At 38.3% G+C, this 22,452-nt stretch overlaps 1 protein-coding gene and 1 pseudogene across 3 annotated transcripts in view; both read left to right on the top strand.

The window, feature by feature from the left end:
- Positions 1-22,452, top strand: part of BMP2K (BMP2 inducible kinase) — a 118,668-nt gene that overhangs the window by 4,788 nt on the left and 91,428 nt on the right. The gene's annotated exons all lie outside the window — the stretch shown is intronic.
- Positions 9,054-9,179, top strand: LOC118710667 (annotated as a pseudogene).

Here is a 22,452-nt window from a genome sequence, read left to right as displayed (position 1 = left end):
CGCGATCCTGCAGGCCAGACCAAGGGACCCCACTGTTGCACGAATTTGTGCACCGGGCCTCTAGTATTTAATATAAATGGTTGACTGATTAACATTGAACTCATGGTCAGCAGCACTGCAGTTTATGCCTAAGTGAAGTTTAGCTCATACACATATGTTCTCTGTGAGGGGCATCACAGCCTTCTTGGGTTTAGTAACACTAGACAACACTTTAGCACTATACTTGGGAGACATTTAAAAAAAACATCACTAATAAAAAGCACAAAAATGAGAAAACATAGCACTAAATAGATCTTGGAAAGGGCACTTGTTAGAAATATGAGAGCTGAGATCAGAAGGCACAGCATCAACTTTTTTACTCTAACTGGTCTATTCAAAATTTTCACCACTATGTGCATGAGTGCATATAACTGTGAAATTGTCATTGAATGGATTGGGGGTATTGTGTTGATTTTGGGATACAGATACATTTTAGCAAGTAGGTGACTTTTCAAATATGGAACTCTCAAATGAGGATAAAACTATTCAATATATATGTGCATAGATAAACATATACCTGCATGTTTATACATTATATACATTTGATTTTAAAAAATATAAATAGTTCCCAGGGGTACGTATACTTCTATTGCATATGATACCTAAACCATTGGAGTAGTTTCCTCTCTGAAATATATGCTTTGTATAATAATGTCTTTCTGGTTAAGTACATATATGTTTGAAGTGCTGACAACTTGCACCTATTTAGTTTTATATTTTATAACTGGACATTTTCATGTTTCTTTCCAAAACAGTTTAGCTTCAGTTGTGCATGCTAACCAAATTCAACTTTGAATTCTAGAAATGAGATAGGGACATAGGTAGATTTCATCAAATTGTTAAGCACATAAAATTCAATGTAATCTTCCAAGTTCCTATTACTGGCTTTTTGATCACATGCCTCCATAGGCCTTCAGTTGCTAGTCAGAGGAATTTAATATTGGTTGGTAATGGGAAGAATTTGGTCCTGGAGTAGGGGAACATTTTTTTTTTTTTTTCCTAAATTATTTTTGGTACAAAGTGGATTTACCTGGTTAGTGTAGAGTCTGGTATAGCATCCATAATTTGTTGAGATGGTTCTAATCATGAAGTTATAGGAGCTGGACAGGAATGGTTTCTTGAATATGATTGTGGGGGTAAGACTTTCTGACAGGGCGTGGGGGTTGATGCTGTCAGTAATTAGCCGCCAGGAATTTACTACAGAGTTATGGGTAAACATAGTAAGCGCTCTCAGAGTTAACGACTAAGATTAGGGTGAGCCAATTTAGGTTTAAGTGTTAATCCGTTCTTATTAATTTTACAGGAAGGCAGTAAAGGACATTTGATTTTGCTATATAAATCAGTAGGAAAATGATGTATTTAAATAAATCTCATTTGCAGAAATAATCCCTTGCTTTCCAGTAATTTGTAAGTTAAAGTTCTGGAGAGATGACAAAGAGAACAGAAGGGAAGGACTTAACAAAAATAACAATAACTGTTGCTATTCCACAGTTTATTTAAATGCCCTTGTGTGCCATGCTCTGTACTACATGTTATTTTAGTTACACAGTGGAGAACAAAACACATTCTTCTCTGGCCTTGAGAAACTAGTGTGAAAGATAATGTTAAGCAGAAATCATCAAGTTAATGTACTTAACAATTTTTATAATTACATGAGAAGAAAGCACAGGGTTTTATGAGATAAAAGCTGATTCAATTTATTTTAGAGGATAAAGGAAGTCTTTATAAAAATATTTTTGCAGAAATCTGAACCATAAGAAAAGTTAGGTAAAGGCAAAATATTAACAAAATAATGTGCAACTACCTAACAGTGTATGCCAAGTCTCTCAATAAATATGGGTCATTTTTAGGTCCAATTTGCTTGTGAGTTTTTAGTTAAATCTGATTCTGGAGTTGTAATAGGTTACTTTTAGATTAGGTATTTACATTGATCCTGTGTTAAGTATCACATTTATATTTGTAAACAATTGGAATCATTTTAATTAGGTAATTGCTGTATAGCATTCAGCCATACATAATTTTTAAACTTCAATCAACTATGTAGAGTTTTGACATTGAAAGCAGCATATGTTTTCATAATAAATGAAAGGTAATTTGCAGCAAAGGACATTAACCTACATACTTTTCTTTTGGGTCATTTATGTTATCATTGTAGGTATAGCACCTATATTGTAATTTTGGTTGTTCACTGATATCTTTTCTCTAGAGGTGGAAGTTTTACTAAAACAATTGTAACACTAAAACAATTCTCAACTGTAACATTAAAACAATTCTCAATTTTTTCTATTTCAGAAAAAGTAGTGGAAATTATGCATTTATCTTCAATAAAAGTGCTCAATTTCACTAATGTCAATTTTGTTTGCTATTGGCTAAGTCATCTTTGTATGATTTATACTGACATTCTCATGCTGAGCAGAATGGAAAGGTTGTCTGATAATATTTAAAATTATGGAAGTAATATTGTTAATATCTTTCTATCAGAGGGTCTGCAGAAGGGAAAACTTGAAATGGTCTTTGATTGTTCTTATTAAGAAATATACTAGAAGGTAGAATTGATGTCTGTTCTTACATTATGTGCAGTCTTCGAAAATGTTTTAAAAAAATATATTTTTATTGATGTTAGGAAGGGAGAGATAGAAACATCAATGACCTAATCATTGATCAGTTGCTTCCTACACGCCCCTTACTGGGGATCAAGCCCGCAACCTGGGCATGTGCCAAGACCTGGAATCGAGTCATGATCTCTTGGTTCACCACTGAGCCAAACTGGCTGGGTTTCTTTAATGTTTTTAAATTAATATTCTATATTATCTTGGTTCTCTTTCACCCCTTCTCTCCCATTTTTTGGTGAGAACTTATACTTATTGGTAGCTATCAAAATGGTTAAAGCCTTGACTTTGAATTCTGAAATTAAAAGTCCAGAAGGGCAATTTCAAAACTGCATAAGGTTTCATCAGCAGGAGATTGAGACTGCTTTTTAGTTTTCTACTGCATCAATCTGGTAAACCATTCATCTGCCCACAAGCCTACCATATTTCCCCGAAAATAAGACATCCTCCGAAAATAAGACCTACTTACAGGTTTCCTTCTGAGTGAAATATAAGGCATCCCTCCCCCCGAAAATAAGGCCCCCCTAAGCTAAACGAAAGATTTGGTCCACTGATTCTGAAAGAAATGGAGTCACAGGAAATTTAGGAATTGCATTGTTATGATGATGTTCCAGAAGATGATGACATGATTGTCATTGAATAAATGAGTAAATTCTTGATACTGTAGGATTCACAGTTTGTCTGGTTTGTGTTGACAACTACCGTACTACCGTACCGTATACAGGTAACAAATTTCCTTTATTTTCATTTAACAGTAAATGTGTACTGTATTCTTCTTCATGGAAAAATAAGACATTTTCTGAAAATAAGACCTAGCGCATCTTTGGGAGCAAAAATTAATATAAGACACTGTCTTATTTTTGGGGAAGTGGTATTTTTAGGGAGTTGATTGGTTAATGACTGAGCTTTGTTAAATAGTTGGCACTTAGTTAATTTGGAGATTCTCTGTGTGTATCATCTTTACAAATGAGATCAGTCAGCAAATTTCTGCTAACATTTTCACGAATCTGCAGGAAAGTGGTTGTCCGGCCTTTCCATACTTTGTTTTTGAAATTTTTGGTTTGTCCTGGTCTCACAGAATTTCTGTAACACTAAGGGCATAATTTGGGATGTAGCCTTTGGGGAGGCATTTTACAAGAGATACTATTTTAAAATAGAAAAACAGTTGTTACTACTAGTTTATCTATTTTAACATTTTATTAAATCTTTTTCAATGGTGCCTTGGAGTTAACTTTTAAAAGAAAAGACAAAACTTGGATTTGGGCCAGCTGCTGATCCTAGTCCTGCTACCAACTCTCATTATGACATTTTGATCCCGGTTTCCTCAAAAAATGAGGACAAAAATGAATCCGTAGCATCTTTTTCCATTTTAGCATTCTCTGTCTGTAAAACTGATTTTCATGTTTTGATGAGAGAAGAGCTTGGGAAGGAGGAGGGATGAAGATGAACAGTTTTAGGACTGGACGATAATGGAAAGATTGTGTTTGATTATCATGCATTTGAGTTCTTTGGCAAGCTTCACTATGGATTAGCAATTTATTTTTTATCCCACAGTGTAAAATTGTTTCTTAATCATTGGGAATACATGTTTTCTTCCCCTAAGAAATTGCCTTGTGTGGTTTCCCTTGAGACAAGGGGATAGGAGCTCAAAATTGTTTAGCATTTCAGAGTACTGTTTAGTTTCAAAGGATATGCCACTTCTAATACATCTTTTGTCACTTAATTTGTGTTCTCCAACTGATTCATTTGTAATATATATAATTTAGAGAGTACCTGGAAGTAAGATACTTTGTTTTTCAAATTTTATTTGGGAATAATATATGAGAAACACTTAATGGCAATATTTTCTCTAAGTGAGTTTATGGATAGAGTGCTTACCCATGATGATAGATGTGAGAAATTACTTTTGTTTCTAGTGCTGTCTAATTTGGGTTTTTAACACTTATCAGAGAACTAGAGGCCCGGTGCACAAAATTTGTGCAGGGGAGGAGGGAAGGGGTCACCCCAGCCTGGCCTGCGCCCTCTTGCGGTCTGGGAGCCTTCAGGGGATGTGGGAGTGGGCCTAATCGGCAGTCGGACATCCTTAGTGCTGCCGCAGAGGTGGGAGAGGTCCCGCCACTGCCGCTGCACTCACCAGCAGTGAGCCTGGCTTCGGGGGGGCGCACTGACCACCACGGGACAGCTCCGGCATTCAGCGCCTGCCTCCTGATGGTCAGTGCGAGTCATAGTGACCTGTTGTTCCTCCGTTTGGTCTATTTGTATATTAGTCTTTTATTATATAGGATTACGTTATCAGGCAGGCTCTTTTGTTAGGCTCTTTACTCACCAAATCAACTCCTATATTCCTTCTAGCTTTTTTTCCCCAGAAATGGATCTCTGCCTTGTTATCCTCTTAGTTGCCTATCCAAGTGAAATACAAAGTCATTATCTGGGATGGATTCAAGGCTCTCTGCAGTGTGACCCTGCCCACCTCTCCAACCCTAATCTCTCACTCCAATCCTGTATGTATATTGACATATTTGTACTTGATATCTTCTGCATTTCTCTCACGCTTTCTCATTTTCAGCTTATATTGTTACATTTGCCTAGAGTGCAGAAACCTGCCCTATTATGTTGAAATTAGATCTTGCAGGATGCATTTAAAAATACAATTACTTTCTTGCAATCTTTATTTTTTTTGTGTGTGAAACCCTATTAGGAACCAAATGAGTATACTTATGCCTTCCTTTGATATCTGGTGTAGCAACTGTTACTAATATTGCACTTCTTTTACACAGCTTTGTTCTATTTCAATAAAATAACCAATAAAAAGTTTCCTCTACTGCGAGATTAAGAGCTCCTTTAAGGTTTGGCTTATACTCATCTTTTATCTCTTGCAGTGCTGCACTCTATAGGTATTCAATACATTTGTAAGAGATTAAAGCTTGAATTGAAAAGCAATCAGAGGTCTGCTTTTACTATGAAACACCTGGATAGCAAGTATTTTTGACATATCAAACTGTTCAATCAATATTTAGGAGCACCGTGACCCTGTTTTTCAAGTTTAGTTTATAAACACTAAATTAGCAATAGCAATATTTAGGGATAATGTAGGTGTGTAATATTATCTAGAAGGATGGAAAAAATACGGCCAGAATTATTGGTTATTCCTAGGCTGTTTGATTTCTGTTATGATAACATGGAGAGTACATCTTTGTTTTGTGGGCGCTGCATTGTTCTTCTTATTAGCTATGCCTCTCAAAAATGTACAAAATAGTCCCCTTGATTTATATAATCTGTAAAGAAAGCCACTGCTGTAGGACAAAGAGAGCAGGCTGAACAAGTCTAAAGTAGTACTCTGAGTCCCTAATCTTAAGAAAGTAACTATATTGGAAATGGTCAACTTACCATGGCTTTCTTGTGAGTGGCTGACAGTACCGAGCTTAATGAGACAACTGGTATCTAAGAGAATGAGAGATTAGGAAGAAGGGGCCTCATCTCCTTAATGTCTGGAGGGAAGAAACATGTGACTTTTACTTTGGGGGATCCCTCTAACTAGTCTATGAGGTGCTCATTTTTAGGTAGCAAGACATTGAATTTCCTTTGAGACAAGGAAATCTATAAGCCTGGCATAACAGATCAGAGGGTAGCAAATTAAGTCTGTGTAGTTTTGCTAATATCTAATTATTACCATCCTCAACATTCTTCTATTTCTTCTTTGGTTTTCTGGAAGAGAGGTTTCCAGCACACCACTTTCCCTGCCCAAATACTGTGTTTACTCTTTTGTTTAATTTATGTGGTGGGGTCATTGTTAGGGCTGATTAGACCTTTTACATACTTAAGTATTTTCCTTTGAATTAGATTGCCAGTAATTAGTTAAGGTTTTACTAATCATTCTGAAATCATTAAGATATTAGTACTAAAATGATGTTTATATAGTGCAGTGAAATATTTTACTTAGTGAATATTGTCATGACTGTTTTTCTAGGGAGTGGGATTGTGCATCACTGGCCATGACCCACTTTTCATTTTCTGGCCTGCTTAACAGAATCTCTCCTACTGAATGTTAATGGTCTATTATTTGTATACAAAAGAAAAGAAAAGAAAAAAAAAAAGATGCTGCTCAATTGGACATAGATTTTGAATTATTTTTATAGAAGTAGGATTTTGAATATGCCTAGCTGTGCATAGGCTTTTGATGAGTGATTAGTGACCGAAGTTGGTAAAATAATTAACTGGTAGTGTATACAGTGTTATGTAGATCTAAAAAAGTACTGTTTATAGCTGGGCCAGTTTGAATAATTAACTGGATTGTTAAAAGTTAATTTTTTTTTTATCTTTAAGCAAAATATTGTTTATACAATCCAAAGGAAACATTTTAAGGATCTCAGTCCAAATTTATAGTTTTCATATGGATTTTATGTTTTTCAGCTCACTGAAGTGGGAATTTAAGAAATGTTGTAAATCCATGGATTTAAAAAAAAAAAAAGTGTGTGTATATGGCACTTTGCTGATAGTATCCTGTCCATAGGAATATAAGTTTGCAAGGTGCTATAATGAAAGTTGCATGTAACTAATTTAATGTCCCATACATTTCTAGCATGAGAATTAGCTCCTCTTTACAGATTTGAGGTTAAAATATGTTCTTATGTTGGAGAAGTGCCTGTCATTCTATTATAATAAAGACTATATATATTTAAAAAATTATAGTGGGCCATTATAGGTATTGTGAAGTCAGTCCTACTGATACTTGCTTTTTAGAAGAAAAAATATAGGGATGGAGGGTAGGGGGTGGTATACAAGAATCTGAATTGAGCTTTTTTCCCCCCAGAAAATGTCCTAAGTATTAATTGGAGTTGGTATTATTGGAATAACAGTCTTTATTTTACTTTTGTTAATCTTCAATCAAGGCTATATTTTTTTCCATTGAGGGAGTGGAAGGAAGAGAAGAAAGGGGATAAGAGTGGAAAAGAAGGAGGGAAGGATGGAAGTAGGGAGGGAGGGGAGAGAGGGAGAGACAGATAGATATTGATGTGAGAGAGATCGATTGGTTGCCTCCTGCACATACTCTCACCAGGCCAGGGATCCAACCTTCAACCCAGGTACGAACCCTTAACTAGGAATCGAATTGAACTTGCCACCCTTTGGTGTGTGGGCTGAGGTTCTAACCACTGAACCACATTGGGCAGCAGTTTTTATTGTAAAATTCTAGTGTGTCTTTAAACCTTCCATAGTTATAGAAATTATCCAATTTAATTCATTTATTCAACTGTGAGAAAGTAGAGTAAGGGATGAACCTAGAGTAACACTATAGTATTTGTTGTGGAGGGCAGAATTTCGGACAAATAAACTTAAGCACTTTTCCCACTTAATTGGATCCTGTGCCCATACAGGCATTGGCCCTTGATTGAAGCAGGCTTGAAGGATGAGGGGGTTTTTAATATTCTGGAGCTAGCTGGAGTATTATTGGGTGAATGTTTAGGAGCCTCAGGAGTCTGTGGAAAGGGCATATTCCCAAACATATTTGAGTTAAATCTTTGTTTGCTCTTTCCTAAGGCCATCCAATTATTATTACAGTTGTTTAAGATGTCAGGATTAATATTAAAATTTTAAAATTTAAGCTTCTCCCAAATTAGTCTGTTGTCTCAGCCTAGAAAGGTCCATTTCTAAATGAAATAATTCATTTGTGAACTGTAAAGTAATTAACCTCACAGTACTTTAGCTTCTTCAATTGCATATAGCATAGTATATCTAGGACTTCCTGTATGGTGGAAGGAAAATGAAAAGAGGAAGAGGAGTAGCCGAGCTATTATTCTCCACTTTTTCCTGTTCCTAGTTCACGGTTATGAAAACATTAAGGCTTGGAGTCAGAGGAACTATAATATCAAATTCTGTTAGCATTTTATTTAACAAACATGTGCTACATTTATTAAAAATAAAATAAAGTTTTTTCAACTTTTCATTTTATTTGACCATGGCACAAATGCATTTGATTTAAAACTGGAATACTAAACGTTGTCTTTGTAGTGAAATAAAGTCCAATGACATCTTAAAACAATTTTCTTGAAAATGACCTTACATTGCTTCTGTGATACATGTTGCATGTTTTTGTACACAAGCAAGTAAAAAGTAAAAATGGAATGGTGTTTGATCTATGATTTTACAATATTAGAAGAAAAAAATTTAATGTCATTTAATTGTGGAATTATCACCATCAGTATCAATAAGCATTTTATCTAGTATCTGTATTTTTCTAAATAGCTTTTCAAAAAATTGAGATCTTACTGACATTTTAGTTTCTGGTGTACAAGATAATGATTCGATGTTTGTTTATATTACAAAATGATCACAATAAGTCTTGTAACATTAATCATATACATTACAAATTTTTATTTGTGATGATTTACTTTTAAAATTTACTCTCTCCAAAAGAACCTTGTCATGAGTGGCACACGTAGAGCAGCTTAATTGCTCTACGTTTGGAATTGACATCAAGAGATGCATAATATTTTGATACTTGGGCAGCTGGTGATCCTTGGTCCTGGTGTCCGCAAAAAAAAAAAAAAAAAAAAAAAAAAAAAAAAATTTACTCTTTCAGAAACTTTCAAATACATTATACAGTATTACTAACTATAGTCCCCATGCTGTAAATTGCATCCTCAGGACTTAGAGTATAACCCCCTACCCCAATCAACCTCTAATATCTTTCCCTCCTTTACACCCAGCTTTAGAGGCTGTGCCCCTCATTACTTCTCACTCCTGTTTTTTCTTCATCAATTTATCTGATTTTCTTCTGTTTTCTACTTCCTTTAAAAAAAAAATATATATATATATATATATGTATATATATATATATATATATATATATATATATATATATATATATGTGTGTGTGTGTGTGTGTGTGTGTGTGTGTGTGTGTGTGTGTGTGTTTTTCTTTATTTCAGAGAGGAAGGGAGAGGGATAATTAGAAACATCCATGGGAGAGAAACATCAATCAGCTGCCTCCTGCACACCCCATACTGGGGATGAGCCCACAACCAAGGTACATGCCCTTGACTGGAATCGAACCTGGGACCTTTCATTCTGTAAGGCCTACGCTTTCTACACTGAGCCAAACTGTTTAGGGCTCTATTTGTTTCTTAATACTTACTATATCTGATTCCTGCTCAGCATATATGCCTGTTTGTTTCTTTCACCTGAAAAAATAAACAAAAACAAGGTTGGCCCAGTTTACCTAACTGAAAAAGGGGTTCCCCAGATCCAAGCCACCAGCAGTGCCCAAGTAACTATAATACAAGCAACAACTGGAAAGTGTGACCTACAAATTCTACAGCAGTTCCTAACTTTTCTTTGTGTGTTCTTTGGAGAATATACTGAAAACCTTAAACCCATTCCTAAGAAAAACACACGTGGATGTCTGTGAACCCCAGGTGAACAATCCCAACTGCAAAATGTAGGTCCACAAAATAAACTCTGCACTATAAATTAGTATTTTCCAACATATGTCCACTATAGTGGGAGCTACATATATTCTTATTATAACTTAGACCAGTGTCGGCAAATTGCATCTCGTGAGTTACATTAAGCTCTTTCACCCCTTGTGTGTGGCTCTTCTACAAAATACCCCATGCAGGCGCGCACATACAGTGTGATTGAAACTTGGTGGCTCATGCGCAGAAGTCGGTTTTCAGCTCTCAATTTCGGCTTTCAAAAGAAATTTCAATTGTACTCTTGATATTTCTCTCCGTTGACTAATGAGTTTGCCGACCATTGACTTAGACCTTAGGAATTGAAGATAAACAGACATAGACTCTATCTATGAAGGTCTAGCGATCTGTTAGGTTTTAAAATAACTATAGTTTCTCTAAATACAGGTAGGTCAGGTCAGTATAGAAAAATATTGTAGTCATAAATGTGAGAATTATAATCTGATACGATTTTAGTTGAAAGAAACAAATGAAAAGGCAACAAAGTACCTGTTCGGTGTGTGAGAAAGTTAACCTTTTCTAAGGCTCTCTCTGTTACTTGGGCTTTTTAGGGTCAAAATCCATTAAGAGTTTTTAGGTCACAGGAATAATTTTAGAAATGTTAACATATATAGAGCCTTGCCAAGGGAGGAGGAAAACTGGTTTTCTTTTTTTTAGTTTTCTTGGTATTGCGATTCTATAAGTTATTTCATTCAGAAGGCATTTGTTGTTAAAAATGTTATGATCATATTCTGCCATAAGTGTGACTCTTTCCTAGTTTCTGAATAAATCATTTCGGGTATAAAGTTTTTTTTTTTTTTTTAAATGTTTTTTATTTTAGAGAGGATAGGAGTGGGAGAGAGAAATAGAAACATCAGTGATGAAAGAGAGAATCACTGATTGGCACGCCCCCTGCTGGGGATCGAGCCCCCAAACTGGGCATTTGCCCTGACCAGAATCGAATTGTGACCTCCTGGTTCAGGATTGATGCTCAGCCAGTGGAGCACACCAGCCAGGCCAGGTGTGCAGTAATTTTAACAAAGTTTTAGTGGGTGCCTGGAATTCTCTTACTCGGGAGTTTCATTGTAATCATTGTTAAGTAAAAAAATGCACACGACTGCTGATACCCTCATTCAAGTAAAATATATTCTAATATAAACCTACATGTCTTTTTAAAAAATATATTTTTATTGATTTCAGAGAGGGAGGAAGAGAGAGAGAAACATCAGTGATGAGAGGGAATCATTGATTGGCTGCCATACACACCCCCTTAAAGGGATGGAGCCTGTAACGTGAGCAAGTGCCCTTGACTGGAATCAAACCTGGGACCCTTCAGTCAGTCAGTCTGCAGTCGATGCTCTATCCACTGAGTGAAACAGGCTAGGGCTAAACCTACATGCCTTTTCTTTCATTGTTTGAAGTAATACATGTCTCCTTTTCCACTGATTGACTCCTCCTTCCCCAGTTCATTGCCTCCCCTGAGGACAAGCCCCCACCGCCCCAGTTGTCCGTGTCCATTGGTTATGCTAATATGCATGCATGCAAGTCCTTTTGTTGATCTCCACCCCCCGCCCCACCCCTTGTCTCTGGATCTACTTTTGTTCATCAGTTTATATTGATCATTATATCCCATATATGAGTGAGATCATATGATATTTATCTTTCTCCGACTGGCTTATTTTGCTTAGCATAATGCTGTCCAGTTCCATCCATGCTGTTGCAAATGGTAAAAGTTCCTTCTTTTTTATAGCGCATAGTATTCCATTGTGTAGATGTACCACAGTTTTTTAATCCACTCATCTGCTGATGGGAATTTAGGCTGTTTCCAAATCTTACCTATGGTGAATTGTGCTGCTATGAACATAGCAGTGCATATATCCTTTCTGAATAGTGTTTCTGTTTTCTCAGGATATATTCCTAGAAGTGGGATTATTGGGTTAAATGGAAGTTCCATTTTTAATTTTTTGAGAAATACCATACTGTTTTCCACAGTGGCTGCACCAGTCTGCATTCCCACCAGCGGTGCATGATGGTTCCTTCTCCGAATTCTCTTCAGCACTTGTTGTTTGTTGATTTGTTGATGATAGCTATTCTGACAGGTGTGAGATGGAACCACAGTGTCATTTTGATTTGCATCTCTCGAATGATTAGTGACTTTGAGCATGTTTTCATATGTCTCTCAGCCTTCTTTATGTCCTCTTTTGAAAAGTGTCTATTAAGGTCCTTTACCCATTTTTTGATTTGATTGTTTATCTTCCTTTTGTTAAGTTGCATGAGTTCTCTGTAAATTTTGGAGATTAAACCCTTATCTGAAATAGCATTGGCAAATACGTCTTCCCATGCAGTGGGCTTTCTCGTATTGTTGATTTTTTTAAATTAAAAAAAAAAATAATTTTTTTTATTTTGATGTAGTCCCCTTTGTTTATTTTCTCCTTAGTTTCCATTGCCCTAAGAACAATATATTGATAAATATATTGCTACAACATATGTCTGCTATTTTGTTGCCTATGGAGTCCTCTATAGGATTTTTATAGTTTTCCATCTTAGATTTAAGTGCTTTAACCATTTAGAGTTTGTTTTTGTATTTTGTGTAAGTTGGTGATCTAGTTTCATTTTTTTGCATGTATCTGACCAAATTTCCCAGCACTGTTTATTGAAGAGACTGTCTTGACTCCATTGTATGCTCTTGCCTCCTTTGTAAAATATTTATTGAGCATAGTGGCCTGCATCTATTTCTGTCTCTGTTCTGTTCTTGTGCCAGTACCAGACAGTTTTGAGATCCTTGGCTTTGTAATACTGCTGGATATCTGGTATTATGATCCCTCCAACTTTTTTCTTCTTGCTCAGGATTGCTGTGGCTATTTGGGGTCTTTTTAAATTCCAGATGATTTTTTGGATATTTTTTTCTAGATCTGTGAAATATGCCGTTGCTATTTTAATGGGGAATGCATTGAATCTATAAATTGCTTTGAGTAGTATGGACATTTTAATGATGTTGATTCTACCAGAGTATGAACATGGTATGTTCTTCCATCTGTTTGTCTTCCTCTATCTCTTTTTTCAGTGTCCTATAGTTTTCTGAGTACAGGTCTTTTACCTACCTAGATTTATTTCTAGGTATCTTAATTTTTTTGGTGCAATGGTAAGTGGGATTGTTTTCCAGTTTCTCTTTCTGTGAGTTCATTATCTATATTAATACATAAAAGAGTAATATGTTAATTAGATTGGGAGACCTTCCAGGAGAGCTTTCAGATGTCCTTCCAGACAAAGCCATGGTGATGGGGCCTAGGCAGAGGTGGTTAGGGGTGATCAGGCTGGCAGGGGAGGGCAGTTGGGGGCAAGCAGACCTGCAGGGAAGCAGTTGGGGTTGAGCAGGCCAGCAGGGGGGACAGTTGGGGGCAATCAGTCTGGCAGGAGTGGGCAGTTAGGGGTGATCATGCTGGAATGAGGGAGCAGTTGGGGTTGATAAGCCTGGCATGCTGAATGGTTAGGAGTGATCAGGTAGGCAGGCAGGTGAATGTTTAGGAGCCAGCAGTCCCAGATTGCGAGAGGGTGCAGGCAGGGCTGAGGGACACCCCCCATGCAGATTGGTGTATAAAAAGTCATAGATTTCTGGGTGTTAACTTTGTATCCTACTACATTGCAGAATTAATTTTTATTTAAGTGTAGTAGTTTTTGATGGAATCTTTGGGGTTTTCATGTCATCTGTGAATAAGGACAGTTTTACTTCTTTTCCAAATTGGATGCCTTTTATTTCTCTCCTTGTCTGATCACTATGCTAGCACTTGCAGTGCTGTGTCGAATAGGAGTGGTGCAAGTGGGCATCCCTGTCTTGTTCCTATTCTTAGGGGAAATGGTTTTAGTTTTTACCCTTTGAGTATGATGTTGGCTGTAGGTTTCTCATATAAGGCTTTTATTATGTTGAGGTCTGCTCCCTCTATTCCCACTTTGCTGAGAGTTTTTATCATGAAACGGTGTTGGATTTTGTCACGTGCTTTTTCTGCATCGATTTATATAATTATGTGATTTTTGTCTCAATTTGTTTATGTGATATATCACATTTATTGATTTGCGGATATTGTACCATCCTTGCATCCCTAGAATAAATTCCACTTGGTCATGGTGTATGATCTTTCTAATGTAATGCTGGATCTGATTTGCTAGAATTTTTGTTTAGGATTTTAGCATCTAAGATCATCAAGGATAATGGCCTCTAGTTCTCTTTCTTGTGGTGTCTTCATCTGGTTTTGGAATTAGGGAAATGCTGGCTTCATAGAAAAAGCTTGGAAGTGTGCCTTCCTCTTGAATTTTTTGAAATAGTCTGAAGGGGACAGGTTTTAGTTCTTTTTTGAATGCTTGGTAGAACTTCCCTGTAAAGCCCACATTAGGGCTTTGGTTTACTGGGAGATTTTTGATTACTGCTTCAATTTCTTTGGTAGTTATTGGCCTATTGAGTTTTGGAAGCTTGTATTTTTCCAAGAATATGTCCATTTCTTCTAGGTTGACCAGTTTGTTGGAATAGAGTTGTTCATAATATTTTTTCATAATTTTTTGTATGTCTTGGGGGAGTCAGTTGTTACTTCACCTCTTTCATTTCTGACTTTGTTTACTTGGGTCCTCTCTCTCTGCTTCTTGGTGAGCCTCGTTAGAGGTTCATCAATCTTGTTTATCCTTTCAAAAAACCAGCTCTTGGTTTTATTGATTTTTTTTTTTTTGTCTTTATGTTGTTTATTTCTTCTCTGATCTTTATTATTTTTTTTCCTTCTATTCATTCTGGGCTTTTCTTGTTGCTTACTTTCTAATTCTTTGAGTTGTTGGGTTAGGTAATTTATTACCATTTTTTGTTTTTGTTTTTTTGAGGTAAGCCTGTAGAGCACATGTGTCAAACACAAGGCCCGCGGGCCAAATCCGTCCCGCCAGGCCTTGCAATGTGGCCCGCACCGCGCTGTCATCACTGCACTCCGCTGCGTTTCCATCACAATGACAGTTTATGACTGTTCAGTAAACCATTCGGCCCGCGATTTAGGCTGGATTTTAGATTTTGGCCCCTTCTCTGATTGAGTTCGACACCCCTACTGTAGAGCATTGAACTTCCCTCTCAAGACTAGTACTTTTATTCTGTCTTCTATCTGCTCTGTGAGAAGGTGCAGGACGTGTCTCCCTATTTGGCAGCCACCTTGTCTATCCCTAGACAGTTTTTAGGCACCCGTGGCTGGGTAAGCTCGAGTCTTGGTGTTCGTGGGTTCGCAGCCTAGGCAGCTGGTCCCTGGCCGGTGTGGCTGTAGGGTTCCAGGTGGTGTCTGAGGGCTCCACAGGTGGAGGTGAGGGTGGACCCCCAGTCACAGCAGCTCTCCCAGATGGTGTGGTCTCTGCAGCAGAGACCTGCCCCGGGAGAAATTGCAGCTGTAGCAGATGCTGCCCAGCCAGGGGAGCCTGATCTGCCAGTCCCAGACAGTCTTGTAGAGTATAACTGTCCCTCCCTGCCTCACACACACCCCACACACACCCCACACGTCCACGCACTCTCCTTTCCCTCTCTCATTCACACTCTCCTCCTCACTATTGTCCTGTCAGCCACCATCTTGACTCCTAAACCTACATGTCTTAAAGATCCACAAACTGAATGAAAGAACCAAAGGCTGGGCATATCAATGATTTTAAGACAGAGGTTGGGTTTTCTTTCTTTTTTTTTTTTTTTCTTTTAACACATTGCAATAGGTAGTTTTATTGTTAGCTTTATCCAGTAGCCAGATGAGTTTCTATTGAACTAGTACAAAAAACTTTTTTTGTTTGTTTGTTTTTTAAATACATCTTTATTGATTTCAGAGAGGAAGGCGGAGGGAAAGGAAGAAACATCAGTGATGAGAATCATTGATTGGCTGCCTCCTGCACATCCCCCAATGGGGATCAAGCCTGCAACCCAGGCATCTGCCCTGCTCTGGAATCGAACCCGGGACCCTTCAGTTTGCAGGCTGATGCTCTATCCTAGGGGTGTCGAACTCAATCAGAGAAAGGGCCAAAATCTAAAATCCAGCCTAAATCGCGGGCCGAATGGTTTACTGAACAGTCATAAACTGTCATTGTGATGGAAACGCAGCGGAGTGCAGTGATGACAGCGCGGTGCGGGCCACATTGCAAGGCCTGGCGGGACGGATTTGGCCCGCGGGCCTTGTGTTTGACACATGTGCTCTATCCACTGAACCAAACCAGCCAGGGCACACAAAAAACATTTTACATAAATGTTAAAGACACGCTTTAAAAATTAAATACCCATTGCATTTTGAAGTTACTTATTTCATGCTCTTACAAGCTAATATCTTTTTAAAATATAATACTTTGTAAAACACTGTGTAATATGAAGCAAGAATTCTTGTGATCAGTCTGTAATGTGTTAATATAAAATACTGCACTTATTCTCTGAAATTTTAAATGTTTTTGTATATCATTTTAGCAGATAAAATATCAATGATAAACAATACTAAATTATTTTGCACTGACATATTTTGATAGAGATGTCTAATTGCCTAGAGAACTTTCTCCTGCATTGCCAAGTTTAATGTGTTCAACAGTTCTTAAGTAGAGAGGCAACAGCACTGTTTCCATTTTCACAGAGAAGGAATCTGAGGCCAAGAAAGGTCATGTACCCTTAGAAGTCAGTTAAATAGACAGTTTTAAGAAGGGGACATAGAGGACCAGAATTTGGAAAAAGTCCTTTGTGTTGCATATTCTAGTTAAGAGTAGTAAAAATAACTTTTTTGGATTGCATATTTCTTCGAGGATCTAGTGAAATTTATTCAGACCCTTTCCTCAGGAAACTTATACTGCAGACTTCAGAATACATAAACATTATATAAATTATATTTGTAATATTCTTGATTTTCTGTGATGTTTACAATTAAAATATGATATTCAAGGTTTTGTATTTTAGTGACTTATATAATAGTGGTCGTAGGTACTTATAATATGCATGAAAATACTGGGAAGTGAAAGTGTATAGAGATTTTATGCTTCTAACCTGAATATAAATACTTGTTTCATTGGAGGAGATTTTGGTGTTAAGTCAAGTGTGTGTGTGTGTGTGTGTAATGAAAAAGTTTTATGCATAAGTTTTCTCAGTCTGGTTGGCTTTTCTATCAAAAGTATAACAAATGTTTGTAAGGCAGTATCTAGTCTTATCTCTAATATCAGAAGAGTTTAGCCAAGTTCTCCCTACTGATGTGCAGTGCACATACCAATGGTGCCACAATGGGTTGTAGGTGTGCCAAGGTGATTCCTTCTCAGCCCTCAGAGTTGTTCTGTTGTGGTTGGCAATCCCTGTGTGTCAACTCAGGCTGAAAGCAGACTCAGTCATTTAACCAGGGGCCTGGCCAAGTAGCTGGAGAGCACTTAGATAATACTGGATGGTTTTCCATTAATAGGACAAACTGTATTTAGTCAATGGAGCATTAAGCCCAGGGAATGGTGGAATAATGCAAAGGATATGCAGTACTCTGCCTGACAGAAATAAGTAATCAGAAAGACTTGAGCTGTCTTTGAAAAGGACAAATTATACAAGCTATTCTTTGAATTTGTGTCTTTAAAAAAAAATATATTTTTTATTGATTCTTTACAGAAAGGAAGAGAAAGGGATAGAGAGTTAGAAACACCGATGAGAGAGAATCATAGACCAGCTGCCTCCTGTACACCCCCTACTGGGGATGTGCCCGCAACCAATGTACATGCCCTTGACCGGAATCGAACCTGGGACCTTTCAGTCTGCAGGCCAACGCTCTATCCACTGAGCCAAACAGGTCTCAGCTGAATTTGTGCCTTGTTTGTATTTAGTAACACCAAGATAAACAGATTTTAAACATTGTAGAGTGTGCTTTGCCTAGGATTACACAGAATGTTTAAATATGCATCTGTTTTCTCAGCCAAGGTTTTGGTATCAGGTCTTGGAGTAATGGATACTGGTTCTCTGCTGATAAGTTCAGCTCTGTGCTGCGATTTTTCTCAGTAATCCCTTTACTCCTTCTGAAGTAATTACAGGAGGTTCTGTGTTTACTTGGCACACTTGAGATTGTTATACAAAGTGTATGCATAGACATGGGCATGTTAGGGCCAGTATAGTGACAAAGGATAGTGCCAGGAGGAGTTAACATATCCCGTGCAGTACACTCTATATTCTTTGTGACTTACTAAAAGGTTTATCTTACTTGGTAGAATTACCAAGCTTCCTAACTTGTTCATGTGCATATTAGTAGTACAGTTTTTATTTATTTATTTATTTATTTATTTATTTATTTATTTATTTATTTATTTTTTTAGAGGCCAAGTTTATTTTTTATTTTATTATTATTATTTTTTTTTATAAATCAATCTTTATTATTCATATTGTTACAAAGGTTCCTCATTTCTTCCCCCCTCCACCAGGTTCCCACCCCACCCTCACACCCCACCCTTTGTCCTTTCCCCATCCCCCATTGTCCTCATCCATAGGTGCACAGTTTTTGTTCAGTCTCTTCCCGCAACCCCACGCCCCTTTTCCCTGAGAATCGTCAGTCCACTCCCCTTCCATACCTCTGATTCTATTATATTCACCCGTTAATATTGTTCATCAGATTTTTAAATTCCCTTGGTTTTTAGATTCACTTGTTGATAGCTACGTATTTGTTGATCCTAATTTTTATCTTTATCTTCTTCCTCTTCCTAAATAACCTCCTTCAGCAATTCATATAATTCTGGTTTGGTGGTGATGAACTCTTTTAGTTTTTTTTATTTGTGAAGCTCTTTATCTGTCCTTTGATTCTGAGTGATAGCTTTGCTGGGTAGATTATTTTTGGCTGTAGGTTCTTGTTATTCATCACCTTGAATATTTCTTGCCATTCCCGTCTGGCCTGCATGGTTTCTGTTGAGAAATCAGCTGACAATCTTATGGGTGCTCCTTTATAGGTCACTACCTGCTTTTCTCTTGCTGCTTTTAATATTCTCTCTTTGTCTTTTGCTCTTGGAATTTTAATTATGATATGTCTTGGTGTGGTCCTCCTTGGATTCCTTTTGTTTGGGGTTCTGCGGGCTTCCTGGACTTGTAAGTCTATTCCTTTCCCCAGGTGGGGGAAGTTTTCTGTCACTATTTCTTCTAGTACTCTTTCGGTATCTTGCTCTCTCTCTTCTGGAATCCCCATAATTCTGATGTTGGTTCACTTGAAATTGTCCCGGAGGTTTCTTACACTATCTTCAACTTTCTGGATTCTCTTATCTTCTCCCTTCTGCAGAGGAGTGTCCTCTGGCTCTTTGTGTTCTAAATGTTTGTCTTGATTCTTGCGATCTTCCAGTCTGTTTTTAGGACTTTGTGTAATATTTTTTATTTCAGACAATGTTTTCTTCATTTCTTGTTGATCCCTTATTTCTAGTTGCTCCCTTTTCATATCCTCATAGGTCTCATTTATTTTATCGGCCTTTTTTAGGATATTGTTGAATAACCTTATAACTGTAGTTTTGAACTCGATGTCCAATCTTTTCTTTTCCTCCATCTCCTTCCTTTGTGTCCTTCTTCTTGTCTGCATTTTAGTTGTTTCCCTGATTTGATGGAATAGCTTTGTGTGCTAGGTGTTCTGGTAGAGCCCAGTAGCACAGCCTTCCCAGTTACCTGCGGTGGACAGTCTTGGTGTAGCCCTTTGTGGGCTGTGTGTGCAGTCTTGTTGTTAAGCCTTGCTTTTTGTTGGTATTACTGAGAAGCATTGATCTCCAAGCCAATTGGCTGTGAGGATCGGCAGTGTCTCAGCTAGGAGGGTTTCCGTACTCTGCGTGAATAGGGCGGTGTCTCAGGGTGGCGCAGACAATATTTGGTTCCCTGTCAGTCTCGCCTTAGAAAAGACCTGTTCTCGGAGAGTTTTGGAAGATTGGTTGCAGGCTCGCACGCACCTCTTTGGTAAAGGCGCAGACAAGCTTTGGATTCCTGCAAGTCCCTCCTTAGAGAAAGCCAGCCTCTGGGAGAGCTTCTGTGCTCAGCCACAGGTAGGGCAGAGTCTCGGGTTGGTGCAGACAAACTTTGTTTTCCCTTGGGCTCCTCCCCAAGTCCCGCAGTAATGGCCTCTGGCTTCACACACCTCCGAGAAATCTCTGCCCACTGCCTGACAGTCTGGCCTCTCCCTGTCTGGGGCCGTTTATCAGAGCAATAGGCTGATTCTGTTTTCCTCTCGGACAAGAAAGCCAGCCGCGTTAGCTGTTCGCCCTCTCCGTGCCAGGAGTAAGCCAGTAGCGAACTCAGCCCGGCCCGCCCTCTCTGCGTGCAGGGAGTAAGCCAGCAGCAATCTCGGTCCGGCCCTTCCTCTCCGCACCGGGATTAAGCCAGCGCCTTTTCGCGCACACAGTTCTCCGTACCTTCACAGTTCCTGAGGTTCAGCGTGCCTTCTCTCTCCTTCCCAGATGGCAGAGCCTCCTCTCAGCCAGCCGTCTGGTGCTTCAGGGCAATGCCTCCCCTGTTTTTCAGTTCTAAATTCAAATTTGTTGTGGTAGGCTGCATTCAGGTGTCTACCCTATGCCGCCATCTTGGTTTCTCCTCAGTAGTACAGTTTTTAGTGGTTTTTGTTTGCTAACCATAGGCTGTTGTGATTTTAACTACTTTGATGAACTAAATACTAGTTATGTATGCAAATTTTCTAGTATCAGGTGAGCCTAAATTTCATGTATTGTAAAAAAATGGATTTGTTTTTTTCTCTGATCATTTCATGTTAATATTTTAAATTGAAATAGCTTGAACTATACCTGTCTTCAAAACTTTGAAATAGAGCTGTTTTTATTTAAGAATAATATATCCTATATAATAAAAACTTAATATGTTAAGTGTCCGTTTGACAGGTCGGCTATTCAACCAATCAAAGCACAATATGCTAATAATATGCTAAGGCTGCTCAACCGCTTCAGTGACATGCACTGACCATCAGGAGGCAGATGCTTCAACTGGTAGGTTAGCTTGCTGCTGAGGTCTGGCCAATTGGGACTGAGCAAGACGGGCCGGACACACCCTGGCACCCTCCCACAGTCCCTCCCTGGCTGGCCAACATCCTGTTTTCTTCCCTGGCCCTGATTGTGCACCGGTGGGTCCCTCGGCCTGGCCTGCGCCCTCTTGCAATCCAGGACCCCTTGGGGGATGTTGGAGAGTTGGTTTTGGCCCAATCCTACAGGCTGAGGGACCCCACTGGTGCATGAATTTGTGCATCGGGCCTCTAGTTTGTATTATAAAGTAACTACCTAAAATGTAAAAGTGGCCAACAGCTCATTTGTAAATGGACTTTAAGTTGAATTGCCTTGCTTTTATATAAGAAGTATCTAAATGTTATACATACTAAATTTTATTATTTATTTTTTAAATATGTTTCTTATTGATTTTAATGAAGGGAGAGATAGAAACATCAGTGATGAGAGAATCATACATTGGCTCTGCCTCCTGCATACCTCCCACTGATGATAGAGCCCACAACCTGGGCATATGCCCTGACTGGGAATCAAACCGTGACCTCTTGGTTCATAGGTTGACGCTCAGCCACTCGGCCACACCATACTCAATTTTAAATAAGTTTTTGAAGGGTGAATATATTTTAGTAAACCTTTTGGTGTATTTATGAATTTTCTTTTAATTTTTTAATAGCAGTTGTCCAAAATATTTTAAGGTGGAGTTAGAACATTTCATAATTCTCACCGAGTAATTCTTCCTTTGCCTAGTGTTGATGTTTTACCTGTCCTATATTTTCCCACAATATCTCTATGTGATGGATATATTCACAATCACAAAATCCCCAAATCTATCTGTAGTCCAGGCTTTCTTGCATCTGGAATAGACATGGTATCACACTATTAAAATATATTTTAAAATTGTTGAAAACACAAAGTTCTTACCAAATCAATGACTCATGTGTCTTAGGTGAGTGAGGAGCCAGCACATAGTGGTCACCTACTTTCTGTGAATAACTGTTATTTACTGTGGTCTGGTACATGAAATTCATACACATTAAAAGGGAATTTATTAGAGGAAATACTTTAATATTGCTATTTTCCCTTTCTTTATAATAGAAGTGTCAGAGATGAAAGAAAATTAGTAGAATATATTTGAAAATCTTTCTGTCAGAGTTGGGGGCATGCCATAGGAACCAGAATCAAGTTCCTGCCCACCCATGTGTGCCTTGAAATTGTGTGAGACCCAGAACCGGCTGGCTTCACCCCCATTGGGCTAGATCCAGACCTGACTGGCCTCACCCCCATCAAGCCCTGCTGGATGGGGGACGCCACCTCAGGTTGCCTGGCCCAGCACGGGGGTGGGGGGTGAGACCTGAGATTCCCTGTCAAGTGTGCCTTGAGGTACCCTGTCAAGCCCTGAG

Source organism: Pipistrellus kuhlii, unplaced genomic scaffold (genome assembly GCF_014108245.1).
Source record: "Pipistrellus kuhlii isolate mPipKuh1 unplaced genomic scaffold, mPipKuh1.p scaffold_m20_p_1, whole genome shotgun sequence".
In the NCBI taxonomy this organism is placed as follows: domain Eukaryota; kingdom Metazoa; phylum Chordata; class Mammalia; order Chiroptera; family Vespertilionidae; genus Pipistrellus; species Pipistrellus kuhlii.
Note: the sequence above shows the minus strand (reverse complement) of the source record. Positions and strands in the feature narration are given on the sequence as shown.